The following is a 19,510-nucleotide window of genomic DNA, read 5'->3' as shown; positions in this document are numbered from 1 at the left end:
ATTGCATAGAGAATGAGAGGAAACCTAAGCCACTCAGCCCAAAAATTGCACAGAATCATTCCCTCAGTAGCTGCTCGATGCATGAGATAGTGAGTTGTCCAATTTCCCTAGAAATTGTGCAATCTCTTCATGCATGCATGGCAACTTTTTCCTAAAAAAAAAGCAAAGAGTGAGAAAGCATCCCTAAAAAATAGGAGTTCTAGTTTTAGCAGTCGGAGTTACACGAGTTATTTTTGGAAACTGTCGCCAAGTGTCTCTTTTCCCTAGATTTTTGACCTTCAAGTCATAAACCCTAAATCGACCAAATATATTTAATGGATGCCCCATATCTCATTTTCACATTTAGTCTTAGAGCTCTGGCATTCCTAAGGAGATATAGGAACCTTTTGCATGATCATCGCAACTTTTCTGGGTAAGTCTTGCTTTTTGAGTATTTTGTTGTTTTTTTTGTCTCTTTTGTTTGGTTAGCTATTGAGAGTGTTGTTTTACCCATTTTATTGAACAACAGCTAGTGCTTTGATTTGTTTTAGCTTGTAGAAGTGTTTTTTTAAGTTTTTCATTAACTTTCCCAAGTGTCACATGCATAACCCAGTTTTTTGATTAATGGTCATTGTTGCAGTGATTCTCTCCACATGTTTCATTGTTCTTTAGTTTGGTTGACTCCTGCACTTGTTTTGTTTGCATGCATCATCATTCACTCAAATGTGAACCCACATTCACTTCTACTTTCTGATCTACTCGTTTTGATGTTTCCATTGGGTAGATATGGGCTTCCTTGCTCTAGATCTAGCTCTTCCCAAGCATGCACTATGCATTTATGGAACTCAAGGCTCTTCCTTAGCTCCAAGAATTGCGTAGAGGCTGCTAAGACCTGGCTCCAACTGTGTGATGCGTAGTTCTAGGAGCCATTTCTGAGGCTTGGCCATTGGGATTGCATAATGCATAGTCCTAGCCAGCCTGAGCATGACTGAACTATGCATTGTGTAGTTCTAGTCAGTAGAACCTCCCCACTAGAAGTTGGGACTGTGCAATGCACATAACCAACTGGCAGTCGATAACCTCTGAGATCTAGTATTATGCAATTCTTCCCAACAGTTGCTCGGTTTTTTGTTTGATCTGTTCTTGAAGTGATTTTGGTTTCACGCTAATATTTGCATGCCATGAGTGTCCTCTTTATCTCCAGGTACAAAATTTGCTGAGAAACTCTCCACAGTTACAAGTAACATGGCATCCAAGAGAGCTGCATCAAAGGATACTATTGAAAGTAGCATTGGGGATGTAGTTGAGCAGGTGTTAGTGAGTTTACCCATTTATGTAGACACTCAGTTGTTCATTGAAACGGCCATAAAAATAACATGGCAGGAAATCAAAAATATATTTGGAGGGGCCTTCAAGGAAGATCTAGAAGATCAGCACGTGTATGTCAATATCTACTAGTCAATCTTACACAAGGTTGCATGCAGGTACCCAACCTTCCCTTGTGCGAACATCATCCTCTGGATTGTCTCACACACAAATACCGAGACTATGACATTGAGTTGTGCTAGTGGAACACAACTTGCTACCTTCAGGATGAAGAATTATCATTAGATGTATCACTTATCTCAATCGGTGAACCGCATGGATGAACTTTTCTATGCCACCCACAACTATGTAAACACCAGAGATATTATAAAGCATTGGGTTAAGTAGTCATCAAAGTTCAGATCCACACCCAATCATGTTTACCAGAAAAAGTCACTTAGAAATGCCTACTAATTCTTGATCATCTTTGCATGCAGATTGTACGATTAAGAGAGCATGGAGACCTTTCTATAGAATTGGGTGGTCATGTTGAACTAGTTGGTGAATGATGGAAAATCATTTATCTGGTCGGATCTGTTGGATCATCAATTGAAATTCCATGTGACTAATACCTGGAATCTATCCAAGGATGACCAAGAGAGATTCTACATGTTCGTATATCTACTTGATGCAATATGTTCCCAGTATCATCTTCCTAGCATGGGTTGGATATGGATACCACAAGAACATACCATCAATATTATTGCAGGTTTCTCTCCAAGTGAATCTACTGAGGACTTATAGTGAGGCTAGCTAACCATTTCATTACCCCGATGTACAATTTGATCTTTGAGTAGGATCCACCTTGCATGTCCCAAGAAGCGATGGAGGCATTACTTAAAATTCCAGATTGGTATGCCTCACCCAGTGGCACCTTCATTAGGATGTTTGGTAGAGAGAAGCCTCTGTATGTTCTACCAAGGTATGCCACAGACAAGTTGGTCATGCAGGAGGTCACATATCACATCTCCACAGGGTTATTAGTAGGGTTTCATAAGAGGAAGAAGGCACCTTGGCCTTCTCTTCCTTTTCAGATCGGTTGTATGAGATTAGGAGCTTGAAAGATGCGAAGGTTGAAGCCAAGGAGATAGCGAAGTATGATTCCGGTACCAGAGATTACAATGTCTATGATCCCCATGAGATTTGCAAGAACCACTGTGCGAGAGTGTATTATCCATGGATCCATGGGGCATGTCATTGTGCAGAGGAGGACCCATGGAGGTATTGTTACAACCAATCCAAGCTCAATGAACCAGACAACATAGACACAAAATGGAAAGTTGCTCGACAATCAATAGCAGCTCAGGAAGCAACACCAACAACAATAATAAGCAGCAAACTGGCATAGGACAAGGGTAAGAGGAAGATTATCGAGAACCCAAAGGTTAAGCAAAGCTACAAGTTCAAAGAAGATCCTCTCATTGAGAAAGAATCCTTTTTAGTGAAGGAAAAGAGGTAACAAAGCACAAAGAGTGCAGAACAGAGGAAGAGAAAGAAGCAAAGTTTGATGGAAGTAGAAAGGAAGTTGCAGGAAATATAGAAGAAGTTGAAAGAAGAGGAGGAGATAAGAAGGAGAGAGAGGGAAGAGAAGAAGAAATAGGAATAGGAGGAAGGGAAAGGCAGGATCATAGAGAAAACTATGCCCATACATGTTGAGGAGTCAAAACATCCATCAAATGAAGAAGATGGTGAGAAGATGCAGGATCGAGAAATTTCTCAACAGATTGAGAAAATGGTCGAAGAAACAAACATGGATCTAGGATAGGAGCCACAAAACTAAGATACTAACCTCATTCCGAGAGCATCCGAGGTTTCCCCTTATTCTCCACCACCTCAAGTATCAGAACCAATCTTGAGCAAGCAAGGAGAGGTTGTTTTCATTGTCTATGATCCTTTGATGGATGTGTACAATCTGTCAATTTATGAGTTGCAACAAAGGATTGTGCATACGTGGATAAATAATTTCTTGGATGATCACGCATCACCTGCATTTATAAAATAAAGGGTGATAGTGATAGATGTCAGAAAATATCTAGTCACCATGGTGGATGCTAGTATGGTTTATGCAGGAGCCACGAGCTCAAACGTTAAGTTCTTGTTAGCAGAAAACGAACAAATGGCTAATAGTTTGCAAGCATCCAGGGGGAGATTAGAATAATCCGTAGGATCCTTAATGGTAGAAATGAGGAAAGCGATACTTCTTGAAGTATCGGCTCTGAGGCCACCATGTGAAAACTCTAAGACATATTTTTTATTGTGCATAAAGAAGTTGTCCATCTAATTTTTTCCAATGGCAGAGCAGAAAGATTGTAAAAACTCTCGGAGACATACACACTGCTATCACCCATGTGCAAGAATGGACAATGAGATATAAGGTAACCCCGCTTCACTTGCCCAAAATGATGAAGTCGCAGTCAGAGCTAGATAAAGCAAAGATCTGGATGTAGATCCAGAACTTTGAGCAGCTCACCCCGTTCATCAGTAATGTACAAGCTTCATATCCATTGTTGTTTAAGAGCTTGGATGTCATGGTGAGGATGCACAAGATCCCGTCAATCAGTTCCCTCACCATAGCCAAGGAGAAGAACCAAATTCAACTGGAGATCGATAGGTACATGGATCAGATGAGGTGAGAGGCCACTAGTGATGACTTAGATATGAGCACAGAAAATATGAAGAAGTACATCGGTAGTTCTACCGTAGTAAAGACCATGTTGCACATGCTTCAGGATGATTTGGACAAAGGTTCCCAGACCATATACCCACAAACAATGGAGACAAGATTCTGCTACCAGAAAGACACTATCAAGAAGTATGGGGACACCATATCACAATACTAATCTTGGTATCAGTACGTCACCAAGAGTCATCAAGTGGATGTTGTTGAGTTTGTATTTTCACAGACTTCTGAGTCATAGCGTTTTGTCTTGTTAGGCTTTCTCTAGCCTATTTTGTCTCACATGGGTGCATGTGGAAAATGTATATTATTTGTAACTATGTTGTAAGTGATATTCCAAGTGTCATTAGTGGAATGTGAAGAGTCACTATGTAATGTAATGAGTTATTTGTAAAGAAGTTGAAGAGTCATGAGGGTAGTCAAAGAGTCAAAGGGGAATGTCAAGGGCCATCCCACCCTTTGTTATAAATAGAACCACATAACTCATAGAACAGGCTTTTGGCTAGGCTTAGGCTTAGAGAAGGCTTGGGAGTATTGTGATGAGGCTTGGCTTCTCCACAGCATAGAGTGAGTATACTTATTTGGAGGAGCAGGTGCTCATAACTGTAATGTTCCACTATTGGGGCTAGTGTTTGTCAATGATGTATGTATGGAAGGAACTTTCACTTAATAATAATATAACTGAGCCAACATGTTTTCATGCATATGTTGTTATTGTAGTTGGACTATTCTAGTTGCTTTAGCAATGTATGTTGTTTAACTTACTCAATTTCTTATGAACTATTTTGTATGAATCCTGTTGGAGGTTTGTTGTTGCATTAACTTGTCACTTTGTTTTGTGGACTATTTCGCATTATAGCTTGTGATGTCATTCTGTTTGTGTGTTCCTTTTAGGCTGCGCACTATTATAGGCTTATAAGGGACCCACTTCCTTTTCCATTTCATGTTTAGAACCCCCATTCATCTCACTTGACTTGCTACAAGGCCACATACTTGCTTCTGCCAAATTCATCATACTTATCTCTACGCACTACCATGGTCAAGGCACCACATTACCACCCACTGCTGGGACTCCTACTCCAAACGATATGAGGCCTAGTTGTGACTTATTACTTGGGAGATCCCCTTGAATGTTGGCAGGTCCAACACCATCAACAATTATGGTGTTAGAAGGAGGGCAGATGAAAAGTTGAGCCCTCAAATTCTGTTTTGAATCTCGGCACATCATTCATGACTTACATCAAAATCTCAACCCCGACATGTTTTTCTCATGCTCATGATTTTGAAGTGTCGGAGGATGTTATCGATGACTTGTCACGACTTAAATATGATGGTGAAGTCAGAACAACCTTGTTAAGACACAAAGTTTCCTTTTTGGGTTTCTGTGATAGGAATGAAGTTGCTTCGGGTGACATTAAATGTGGGTTGTTCACTTACACATTTGAAAGTCGCATTAAGAAACGATGTCTCACATTTCCCACAAACTCTATTCGCTCTTTCAATCACATGATCAGAGACTTAGGCCATTCTTTCTTTCTTAATGACCATAAAGCACTTAATTGCTGAAAGCACTTGACGAATCTATTACGAAATTTTATCAATTCCTTCGTCATCTATGTTTTGAATTTCAAGAAGATTAAGTTGATTGGGAATTTATCACAGAAAGGTTTAAGTATCTTCTTCACATCTCTAATAATTCACATGAGTTATAATCTTTCGAGCCCCTCCCAGCATACCTTGGTGTTAGAGCTTCTAAATATGTGACGGGAAAGGTTGCTATCACAAGTGACTTCCTTGCCTCTTCTCATCAAACAGCTCTAGCTCCGCGGGATGAGGTGGGAGAAGTTGTGAATCCACCTGTTGAGTTATCACCTCCTCCCACCCCACTTGCTCTAGATTTTTTTGCAGAATTGGACTACAAGCTTGATGGTTGTCATGTTTTGTCACCCCCTTGACCTTCATCCAATGGTTCCTTTGATCCTCCTGATTTTGGTTTCTTTTTTTCATCCATTCCAGATTCGACATTTGATGTTCAAGAGGATCAAGTTATGGATGGAGCTAGTGTTGGGAATATAAAGAATAAGTTGCAGTGAAGGATGACCTCCCTCTGGTTGCACATCATTCTCTTTATCCTGACATCTTCTACGATTCTAACATTTCTGATTTTTGTTGTGAAAATTTATCCCCGGATGTGTTGTCTAGGAAATCCTCTCTACGGACAGAGATGGTCCCTCTAGCCCAATGAGTGGGACTAGCAACCTACGTGATAATCTACTATACACTTTCCTAAGTTACAATCAAAATAGAAGAAGAGGAATATGGCCTACCTTGTTCTGATGCTATAATATCTTCCTTTGTTGAAGACCTTGAATCACTTTCACCATGGGCTTGGTCCTACTGCTCAAAGCATTTAAATTCCTACACAAGAGATCAAGACACAACAAATCATGCAAGTACAAATAACATAATCAAAGGTAACCTACTTAACAAATCAAGTAACATTAAGACAAATGATTCATTAACATACACATTTATGGAAAATGAATCAACAGTTGTATATATTAATAGAATAAAGGAGGAAGCATACAACCAAGCCTTGATGTCAATAAGCTCTCCTTGAGTGAATGTCCAAGTCCAAGCTCAAGCTCTCCAAGCACTCCTTCTCCAAGCCAAATGAGTAGCATGTAGGCACAATCTCAGCATAAGGGTGCAAATAGCCAAATACCAACCATTTGGGAATGGGAGAGGATGAATATATAGGCAGGGAAAGGGAGTTAGGATATCTCCAAAGATAGGAGAAGGCCCTCATCTCAAGGAGGTAGCTCATAGGGATAAGACCAAAAGGCCAAGTTGAGAGAACTCGACCTCATCCATGTCGAACAACCTCCAACTCATCATTTTGGAAGCCTCTAGATCACGAAGCTTCTTGTCCTCTTTGGGAAAATTTCCTTTTAGGGATCATCATTGGTATCTAAGAAAAAAGTGCACTCACATCGTGGGGCTAGTATAGTGAAACTAGAGACCATCATAGTTTTCAGTGTTAGGGGAGCGATGATTCTACAATTAGGGTTTTAGAGCCATTTCCTTCAGGGGAATCTCAAGGCATTTTCCAATCAGTGTTTTAGGGAGGATCTGAGCTGCATATCTAGATGAGTACACTGCATGATGGTCATGTTTCAAGCACTTTAAGGTATGTCATAGGGAAGTGCAGGAGGTGTGACAAAATACTATGTAACAGATGCCCCCTAAAGCATGAAGGAAGAACAAGGAATGATGGTTGAGATGCTTTACATGCTTTTTCAAGGACGAGAACAAACATTGTCAGGAGACCTGCAAATCAAGGACACATATACATATACATATCTGATATCAAAACATGAATCCACGACATGGACGCATCCATCCGGATAGAGGACTATTTGAAAGGATCCATGGTATGGGCATAGCCATCCAAATGAAAAGGATCATTGGTAAATATAAGTTCCAAGGTATGGACATAGCCATCCAATATAGAAGGATCATCATAAATGTAAAGTCCCACATATGGTCACAACCACTTGTATAGTAGAAACATGTGTACAATCATGAATAATACATAAATCCACTTAGCCTGATTCATATCAGACAAGACTCAGGGTGTTGCACTCCATCCCAACCCGATCAAAGTACAAATTCTTACATGATAATGAATTTTTTGAAGTTTAACATGCTAGAGAACCACCTAATTATTGTCCAATGATGTGGGCCGTTAACAAGCACGAGATAAAATGTTAACAAGCACAAGATAAACTACCAATAATGACAATGGCTCTTAAGGTACGATAGTACAATCCATGAATGTGAAAATGAAGCTGATGTCGAACACTCATGGAATCATCCAATCAAAGGTCAATGATGAAAATCTATCATCGAATGCAAAGAACTTTTCATTAAGGCATGTAATCTCTAAGGTACTAAAAGGGAGTCTCTAAGTCATCTTCCTAGATAATGAGATGAGGTCGATAGGAAGCGACCAGTCGAAGGAGGGCCATGATGATTCCACCATCATCGAGATGGGATGAGGAATAAAGTGGAATGAAATGACTAGGATTCAAGACTGTAGCAAAAATTCATACAATGTATAGGTAATGAATTGCAGATAGGACTTCTCTTGAACATCGATGACACGACTCCGGAGTGTGGAAGTATTTGACTCAACATAAGACCAAGGGTCATGATGAAATGAAATAGTCAGATGAGAGGAAAAATGGATCACCCAAACTTGGGAGGACAAGTGATTGAGTGAGGATATCCCAAAACCGACACGAGAAATAGAAGAGTGTCAAGTTCAACAGCGACATGTTGCTTATACAAAGGATGTTTCACTTTAACTTTTCCCCACTATTTCTAGTGAGTACCACAATTATTTTGTATCACAAGCTTGAAGGGGATAAAATATGTTTGTCATATAAGTTCATTCTTCGAATGAATCCATCCTAGTAATTTTACGAGTCCTAGGAAGGAGAAACTCGGTCTCATCATGGTGACGAGTCTTTTGTCGTAAAAATTTTAATGAGTCCGACAAAAGAATAAATCGGTATCTTTTTCATATTTAGAGAGTTTGAAAAAGAGATCAAAAATAAAACTCCATCATGTCCCTTTTCGTAATCTATTCCTCAAATCCGAAAAGGTAGAAAACAATATTCCAGAGAACCTCTTGAATATGTCCACCAAGGTGTACCTTTTTCGTAAATAGTCAATCTTAGCCCGAAAAAGGGGTAGACGTATACTAACGACATCAATTCATTTAATTTAACGAGTTCAAAAAGACAAGTACTCATCGATATTTTCATGTTTCAAGAGTCAAAAAAGAGCATAAATATGACTCAATAGGTTTCCTTTTTCATTTATTTTTAACAAGACCAAAAAATATATAAAGTAAAACTCATTGAATCAATCAAGAATAACCATTGTATCCACCAAAAAGTACTTGTAACTGCACAAAGATAGCCACACATTACTGATATCGTGGAAAATAATAAAATATTAACAAAAATGAATTGAAAACTTATAAATAGACTAAAAGTAAAAACAATTTACCATTTCACTTGGAATAAATTCGAGAGTGCAATTTTACCCCATTTTCTTTGATTTTTCAAGCAAGCAGTGTGGTCGATCCAGGGCATCATTTCTCGAACCGTCAGATGTAGGTAAGATATCTTCCTTTTCTCTTACATTTCATTGTGTTTTCATCGATTTTTTTCTTGCCAGAAGGAAGGATTTTAATTTTTAATAACGTGGATGATCATCGTGGGTTTACTCATCGGACCTGCAATGGTCACCCCCGAGCCGAAAGGCCCTTGCGATGACATTGCAGGTTTAATAAAAATAGACGTGATGATCGCAGGGTGGAATTTTTGGAGAAAAATCTTCCTTTTAGGGAAAAATTTCTGAGTTTTAATTCGTGGAAAATCATTTAATTGATGTTTAATGGTTATTTTGCAAGAGATTTCAGCATCATGGTTACCGAATGGAAGGAAAGAGGTCGTGAGGCAGAAGATCATCAGGTTGCCCAAGATATGGAATGCGTGAATGCTTTGAGGAACTGTGGGCTACTGAAATTATTTCGAGCCACGGGACTCATAACCCAAAACGAACTGCTACAATACCTGATCAATTTATAGGATATTGATCGGGAAATATTCATTATTGGAGACCAGGAACTGGAATTGGAAGAAACATATATTTACTTCATTACTGGATTATCTAGAAGAGGGGAAAGAGTTCAACTATTCATATCTCATCCTGGAGGTGAGAACACTAGTGCCCTAATCAGGAGATGTTGCTTGGGTGCAGAAATGACAATGGGTGGGAAGGTGAAGATAGCGACAGTCAATAATCTTCCCTTGAGAATGATTCTATACACCATAGCTCACGTATTTTGGTCACGGACTTTACACAAGATTTCAAAATGTCAATTATAGTATGTAGTAGAATGCCTTACTCCAACAGTATTCAACTAGTGTGGTGGATTGTTGTCCAATATGAAGAGGAAACTGACCAAAGGTAAGCAGGGAAACTTGAAGCAGTTTGGCTTCAGTTCAATCTTGGTCACTTTATTTCTGGAGCGAGTGCCCCTATTTTTGTATCATTGGACAGAGGTACCGGATCCTGTTCCACAAGATTTGAGGCTGGTCAGATGGAGTGAACTCATGCCTCGTGGAGGAAGGGGCCAGCAGATGCATTTCCCAACACATTTTTTTATTTGGTTGCGTCACCAAATGATCGTTGTGGATGACTACACCAATGCAGACACATATTTCATATGGGATCTAGATCTACCTCTGCCACTGGGTGAATAGTGGACTTATGCAGGTAAAACTTTTTTTTTGGATTTTTCAAGTTTTATAATTTTTTGTGAAAGTATATCTGAGATTTAACTTGTGATAAATTTGCAGATGTTGGACAAGAAAGTCCTCCTCGCATGTCGCTAATAGCATGACAAGTATCACGTCAGGTAGAAGATGCTCCCTATGAGGAAGGAGCAAGTCCCATGGTGGAGATGGAACATAATATGAAAGTAATCATTCGTGGGATTCCAGAATATGCAACTATAGATGACGTGCCACTGCGATACTAGAGGCATACAGTAGAAGTGTTTACGAGACTACATTGGTTATTAGGCTCAGTGATTAGGCTAGTCTCGTGTTATCGCAAGCATCATGTAGATGCATATCCTTTCTAGTTGTTTTTTTGCACTATTGTAGGCTTCGAAATCCATGTGTCTCGGAACACTTTATTTTTCTAAGATTTTGATGAAAAAAAACTCTAACATACGCGATAAATATATATATATATATATATATATATATATATATATATATGTTTTATTTTCTACTTATGTGTCTATGTATCATGATGATATGATCAGTTTTACAAATTACGCAAATGTCTATCAAGAACATTATTTTCTAATGCATTTGTTAATGTATTCAAGCTACGTGGAATGTGTTGATATGTGATAAAATCAAAATTTCTTTCCAGTAATCGAACACATAGATACATACACAAGATTTATGGATTTCTTACTGAGTAATGATTATTCAATTGTAACACAACGAGCTGTAAATCTAATTTAACAACTAAATTTCTAATGCCAAGAGAAACCACTTCTGAAAACAGTTCAATGACTGCAATGTATTCGACAATATTATTAATTGTCTGTCCTAGGAAAATACCTTGTAAATTGACCAAATCACCATCATGGGCAAAGAGTGCCCAAGCTACGGAAGACAAGTTTTCTATGCTATGACAAGCACCATTAGCAAAACCAACATAACGGCTTGACGAGAACTATAAATTGAGTAGAACACAAGGTAAGCAAAAAATGCATGTCTCCAAAGAAAAAAATCACACCAAAAAAAATAAAAAACACACACCAATGAATTCACACACTAATGTACAAAAGTATTTACAAATTACACAAATTTCTATCATGAACATAATTTGCTAATGCATCTGTTAATGTATTCAAGCTACGTGGAACGTGTTGATATGTGATAAAATCAAAATTTTATTCCAGTAATTGAACACATAGATACATATGCAATATTTGTGGATTTCTTACTGAGTAATGATTATTCAATTGTAACACAATGGGTTGTGAATCTAATTTAACAACTAAATTTCTAATGCCAAGACAAACAACTTCTGACAACAGTTCAATGACTACATTGTATTCGGCAATATTATTAGTTGTCTGTCCCAGGCAAATACCTTGTAAATCTACCAATTTCCATCAGGGGCAAAGAGTGCCCAAGCTGCAGAAGACAAGTTCCGTGTGCTATGACAAGCACCATCAGCAAAACCAACATAATGGTCTGCCAACATCTGCAAACGGATTAGAACACAAGGTAAGCAAGAAAAAACATGTCTGCAAAGCAAACAATCACACCAAAAAAAAAAAAAAATACACACCAATGAATTCACACACTAATGTACAAAAGTAATCACACGAAACTCATGCATAATAATTTTCCAGATGGAGTCCATGTTCGGACTTGGTTAATTTATCAACAGAGAATAAAACTGAAGTTTCATCATTGACATGACATGAAAGCATCGACTCAACCAAATAAAGGAGTAAAACGCATAAAAGTCTATGCCCCCATGCCCCCTTGGGCGAGTGAGGGTTACAAGTAATCGGATGAAAACCCCATTGCGATAATGGTAAAACAGTAGAGATTCAGTGAAAAAAATCTCATGAAAGGAGGCAAGAAAAACTTAATCTCATGAAGAGGAAAAGGTGCCCCCAATTGAAATATTTTTATGATTTCAAGTTGAGCTGAAATTTCAATAGGAAAGGTTGTAGTAGTATTTCCCATATTACCTTCAGACAAAACTTTATGGACCAAAATAGGTGTTTGAAGTGGATGCGTCAGGTTATGAGAAACAAAATCTTCAAGACATGAAGGAATCACACTTAGGCTTGGAATAAATGAAGAACGATGATGAATATCATTCGAAGGAGTTTCATCAAGAGACATAACCTCAACAATAATATCGTCAGTGGGGAATGTCTTGTTCAAAGGATCCGAGGAATCCTAAGACCCAAGCCAAGGAGATTGTGCATAAGTATCCAAGTTCATACTGAATATAGCATGACTTTTTGAAGTAGCCGTGGAAGCCGAGACAATTTCATGATAAGCTTATTCCAACAGACTTAGCAGCATGGAATCATCAAATGAATCAATTTCATCCAGAGAAGGAGTAATCCATGGGTCTATAGAGATAGAGATCATATTGGACGAGGTGACCTTCGAAGGTGGGAGAGAAAAATTTCCCATTAAAGCAGAATCTTTAAGAAAACTTGCCCCTACACTCTCATATGGAATTTTGGTATTTCCCACATATGGAATGTTTCCATTCGAAGCACTAGAAGAGAAAAAAGACAATTGGTCAATGGTGACAATTTTTCCTTCATGAGGAAAACGGAGCACCTGGAACAAAGAGGAAACCACACAAAACATGGCATGGGTCCAACTTCTCGTGAGAAGAAGGTTGTAATTGAGATTCACATCTATAACTTCCACTTCTAGTTCAACAGTTATCCCTTCCAAAGTGATAGGGAAACTTGTGAGAATACCATACGGATGGGAACCTTTGCCATCAAAGGCCTCCAAGGTGTTCATGGATTGGTTAAGGGGCGGTGAGCCAATGGCTCTCCAAAATGAAATAGACATGATGCAGGTGGAAGCACCTTCATCAATGAAAGTCTAGTGGATCATCTTTCCTTTTATAATAACTTGAATTAGAAAAGCAATCTGATGAGGAAGACGAGGAACATGGTTTTCAAGATCAAAAGTAATCAAACTAGAATTAGTAGGATCAATGGATCCTATAGCAGACAACAATTATTTCCGCTACATTGGACATGTTTGGAGAACTTCCAAAGAAGACATCACAGAAGGCACTTAAGCTAGATCTTCAACTATACTGTAATATTGTGCAGCTCTGGTTTTCAGATTATAGGATGATTTCTGAAGCACACCTTTGGGAGGTGGTCAGAGAATGGATTCATTATTAGGTCACTCAATATGGAGTGGACTAGAACTGGGTGGAGTGGAAGTAGAAGGTATATCAATGGCTTCATTTTCCACTGTATTCTTTTGAGGGGTTTGATAATCTTTCGATCGAGTAGCGACAAAGATAGGCAATGAGACCTGCATCATGAAAACTTGAGAATGAGAGGAGGTAGGGGATTGTGGTTGGTCTACCAACTGAGTCTGCTAAGATGGAAATGGATCTTTCAAAATAGTTGGAGTCCCTTTCAATAAAATACTAACTTCATCATGTCAAGGACAATCTTTGGTATAATGGTCTTCCTCACAAATGGGGCAAGGATATTTCAGATTTCATTTGGAGGCATCATCAACATATGACTTAGAAGGATCCTATTTCGGGGTATCAGATTTGGCTTTTCCTTTACCCTTTTTCTTATCTTTAGAGGCTTTATCTATCGTGGTAGACTAGATGGCATGGACCTCGGAAGTTTTACCAGGATTTGATGGATTTTTCGAAGGATGATTAGAACTAGTATACGAAAAAGATTTTTTCTTCGAATAAGTTTTGGTAGAATTCTGAGACATTGATCCAATTATACCATCAACAGGTGGTACATTGGGAGACTTTGTAGATTCTGGATCCAAAGATGGTCTTGGATCATTAGGAAACATTTTAGAAAGTGTGCTAGATTAGGAATAGACTAAGTCTAAATACTGGGCACGGGCAATAGCTTGGTCCTCGATAACACATCCACCCATCACTACATCTTTAGAAATTTTGTTTATGAATGATTTGGTGAACCACTTAGTTAAAAACTCTTCAGGAATTTTGAATTTGATGAGGCGGCACTGACGTCTCCATTTGTGAATATGATCGGAGATATGGGTCACAGTGTCTTGCTTTAGAGATGTGAAAAAATTACTACTAGTTTCATAACGAATTGGAAATTGGAAGTGGGTGAGGAAGGCCATAGCTAAAGATTTAAAGTCGGCATAGGTACCCCGAGGCAACTCGACATACCATTTTGCAACAACACCTGTCAAGGTTCACTAAAAGAGGTGGAGATGAATAGAATCATCAACGTAAGAATTGGAAGAACACCATAGGTGATATGTCATCACATGGGCTTGAGGGTCCTCTTTAGTTTTTCCTTCGAACTTAGGGAAATTTCTCAGAATTTTAGTAGGAATTGGAGGCCAGTAAGGCGAATGAATAATGGGATCATTAGTAAGCCTTGATACATCAGGCAGTTCCAATGTAGCTAAAAATGGCAATTGTTGATTAAAGGGCATGTGAGGCCTTTGATGAGGCCAAACCTACCGGTTCCAACCTTATTGGCAAGGATTCTACCCCCACTGACGGGTACGTTGACCATAAGTTGGATTTTGTCTGGGGTAGGTTGATATTGACCTACCATAGACCTTTGATAAGCATTATATGTAGCGTATGGATTGTAAGGTTGTTGCACCTGTTGACCCTCGATGTGAAGTGATTGGCCCTGCTACTGCAGGGATTGACCTTGTGCTTGCAAGGTTTGACCTTGTTGATATACAAGTTGAGCTTATTGTTGCAGGGGCTGACCTTGCTGTTGTAAAGGTTGACCTTGCTACTACAATGGTTGACCTTGTGGATACAAGGGTTGAGGGGGTTGTTGAACAAATTGTGTTTGTTGTTGCAATGGATGTTGACACTAATGAAAAGGTTTCCCCTACTATTGCAAAGGTTTCCCTTGCTGTTGTAATGGTTACTGGACAGTTCTGAATGGGATTTGACCATATGCACTAGGAAGAGCAGATTGACCAGGTTGCACATGAGGTCATGCTTGTGGAATATAGGGTGGATTTTGAAATGCTTGTGAACCATATGGGACATAAGCTTGTTGGAGTGGAATTCAGGGTGTGTAAGGTTGTTGATACTAGATATTACCTACCCTAGATGAACCAACAGGGTTAGGAATACCACCTGGATAAGTTGGATTAAATCCAACCATGTGAGGTTGTGATCCACTCACATGGGTTCCACCTGACACAAGAGGAATGTTTGGATTTCCCCCCCTATGCTATGAATAAGGTGGTACTACATTTTTTCCACTTGATGGAGGGACTAAGGAACTTACATACGGATGAACAAAAACAATCACTTGTACCGGAATGGAAGGTTGAAATGACAGTAAAGGTTGCGATGGAATTGTCGGTTGAATGGGAACTGACGTGACGACATTTTACACAGGTATTTGAGAGGTCACGTTTGGGATAAATGGACTAGAAGTAGGAATGACATTTGACGACCAAATAGGATTTTGGTACAAAGAGGAAGCACTGGGAGTTCGTGAAACTAATTAAGCTAAGGTTGTATAACCATGTGGAAGCATAGGCCCACTGGTTTCAGGAAGTGTGTGAGATGGGACTCTTCTCATAAAAGGAAAGCCTTCTGGAGGAAAGTCATACTCTTGCTCTTCATCAACATGAGGAGTGTGAGTAGCTAAAACTTCCGGATGAACTTGGGGAGAGGTTGGGATCTCACCTTCTAAATCAATGGGTGGAAACAACTGGCGAGGAGGAATCTGAGATGTTCAAGGAGATAACTCCAAAGGAACACCAGGTCGATTGTAAGGACTATAAAGATGTTGAGGAGATATCACAAAAGGATCAAATAATGGATTCAGAGGATATAACACAAACCTCTGTGGACTCTCAAGGGTTTCTAGACTAGACTCTTGAGGGGACAAAGAATATGAAGGTGGTGGATGAGAAGAAAGGGGTTGGATGCTTGGGACAATCCCAATTTCAAAACCTTGAGCTTCAAGTGACTAAGGAAGTTTTGAATGAACTCCTTGTGAAGACCCTTCAATATTAGACAATGAAGGGGAAATTTGGGGTGAACTCAATGGTTCAACCACGATGACTTTCTCTCAAGAGCATAAGAGAAAGAGATGATTCGTTGAGGGCTAATTAAATTTTACAAGGAATTTACTCAATATTGGGCCAAGAAGAAACTGCATGGGTTTGACATGTTATTGTTGGAAGTTAATTTTATTGACACAAAACAACAAATAAATCAAAATGGGTAAGTACTAGGCAAGAGGGTTTACCAAGTATCCGTGAACCACAATATACACCCCAGCCGAAACCAAGGACTTAACATACGGTGGCCAATATTTCCGAATGTTTTGTTGGGTGTATCACATTTACAAGGATGTTGACTCGATTACATGTGGCTAAAGGATAGAAACCTAATGGGGTACCCCAATATAGATGCGATGGTATAGGGAGCACACGTCCGTGTTAGCAATGTCTAATGCAAAATCGTTTGATGGGAGCGTCCCTATATACTTATCATACTGAAGTGCCTCCGATATACCCAAAATTATTGGAGAAACTTCTATATACTTGCATACTAGGATGGGATTTCACCCCCAAGATACACTGCTGGCAGTTAATGACTATTGCCATGTTTAAAGATGTCAGAACACGTCTCTAGTCTATACCTGTAGATATTTGCGTTAAGTGACAAATGCTTCTTAGGTTAATTGAGGTAAATTTAAATTTTATCTTGGATTAAGTTTCAATTTGATGGCTCAACGATGTCACCTATTCCTAAAATGCAAATAAACGATTAAAATGAAACCTTTTCATTTGATGAAGGCTAAACTAACAAAGGAAGAGAGACAACCAAATAATGCATTAAACAAGCAAAATGCATCAACACAATCCTTTCCAATTCAATATGTAAAAATGAAAACTAATCATTCATTTCACTAACAAATGCAATGCCGAGATGAAATCCTATAGAAATGAAAATCACTTTCCTTCCATTAAGATGCAATAATGATTTCTCTTTCACTTTGATTCAAACAATGCAAACTAATTCAATGAGCAAAGGAAAATGCAATCAACTTACTAAAAATAAAAATCTCTTTCAATTTATGGTTTCAAATGCAAGAAATGTCTCGAAAATACTTAAATGACAAAATCTTTCGCTTTCTCTTAACGAAACATAAGAATGTAAAAAAGCACTTCCTTTTAGTTCAACCAAGGAAAACAATTTGTAATCTATTCTTGGCAATGGAACTAAATAAATCTCCAAAGCATCAACATGAATTGACACCAATTAAAACAACTTCACACCAATGAACCAAAAGCAACTTGTAAAAGATGTCCTGATTATAGGAAGACTCTCGAATGGGAGCAATCAATCTTAGAAAAGTAGACCAATCAATGAGTGGAGGGTGACCTAGAAGCCCTATAATCCCTAGAAAGAAATCAAGCTTCAAACACACATTAACCAAATCAAGAGATAATTGCAGTCATACAAGCATAACAACCAAGACAAATACAATGTAGACACACTGGAAAATCATTGACAGAGGGAAAAAAGGCTGAGAACAAGAAGAAAACCATAATTTTTCTTATCCTGTGGGATAATCGCATATATTATAAGAAAAAGGGTGATGCAAGGGTAATCAACGTGATTGTAATTAAAAAAACAGTGATGAAAACATGATTTTTAAGGCTAAACACATTATGGGAGAGAAAAATGAGGGAAAATAAAAAATCTTCAAGACTAGAATAGATTGACTATCCTAAAGCAATAACTAATAAGTGAAATATCTACATAGAAGCAAACAAGCCATAAAATGGATGGTTGGTCAAACTCATCACAGAATCAGGGTAAAGGATTGGATGGAAAGGGTTATAGCTTTCCTAGTGGAGTCACCATTTTGTTGTCTAGGCAATCCTCTCTGTGAACAGAGATGATCCCTCTAGCCCAATGAGTGGGACTAACAACCTACGTAACAGTCTACTAGACACTTTCCTAACTTACAATTGAAATAGAAGAAGAGGAAGATGATGTTAGTGTCAGCCTTTGTAGCCTTCCTCCAGTGATCAAACTTGCTCTTACAAAGTGATTTTAAGGTGTCAAGGTCAAATTTTGTCATTTCAATGAGTCTTCAAGCAAAATCTGGTCACTAGGCATTAAGTCTAGGGTTTGCTTTTACTCCTTTCAAAATTGTCCAAATGTCAGTCCATGCCACCATTCTGCTGAGTGTACCATCATTCATAGGGTTTTCATCATCATGTCAAGTTCCACTGGGTCATTTTACACCTTGTTCATGCTTTAGTTGCACCTAGATAAGGTTCATTTCCCTCTCCTAGGGTTTTGAAGGCAATTTCTCATGTATGGTCAAACTATCAACAAAACTTGTATCCTGATGTTCATACACCTTCTCCTATCCTTAATGTACCTTATTAAACACTTCCCATCATTGAGATCCCCCAAATTCTTCATTTTCGCACAAACCCTAGTTTCATGCTACTTGGCAATTTTCTAGGCTAGGCCTGCGTTTTTCCCTTTTGGACCCCTTCCCCTCACTAAATCTTTGACATTCCACTTTCCCCTCTTTCCTAACATCCCTTCCTACTTCTCAAAATTTCCTCAATAATTTAGAAGCCCCCTATCCCCTTCATTTAGCTTCATTTCGACAAATCCCTTGTTCCACACATCGGGGCAAGTTTTACTCAAATGATGTTTTTTAGCAATAAAAGATGAATTTTGGAACACTTAGAGAGGTTTTTTTCCAAAATATTCCAAGGAAGGAAAACCTCCTTCACTTTTTACACAGGTGTCATGTTTTTAGAGAAATGTCAAAAATACAGTTGCCTCAGGAGAATTGATGCACCTCTAAAGTGACCTTGGGAAAATCACGTTTTCTCTTAGATTTGTTGGCCAAATGAATTTATTGATGAGTCAAATGATAATCAGACACAAATATATTTCCAATGAGCTATCATGAGCTCAATTTGGAGTTGAGGAAGACTTTCAAAAGTTGACTGCAACATTACTTTGCCTTGAGGCAGCCTCACTTTGCACATTTTGACAAGTCTTGGGAGATTTGATTTTTTATAGGGAAAATGAACTCCAAAATGAAAAATTCAAGTTTTTTTG

The sequence above is a fragment of the Pinus tabuliformis genome, chromosome 3_2 (assembly GCF_031772625.1).
Source record: "Pinus tabuliformis cultivar Carrire ecotype Pingquan chromosome 3_2, CPIR1, whole genome shotgun sequence".
Taxonomy (NCBI): Eukaryota; Viridiplantae; Streptophyta; class Pinopsida; order Pinales; family Pinaceae; genus Pinus; species Pinus tabuliformis.
The sequence above is the reverse complement of the archived record's forward strand: the minus strand, read 5'-3'. Positions refer to the sequence as shown.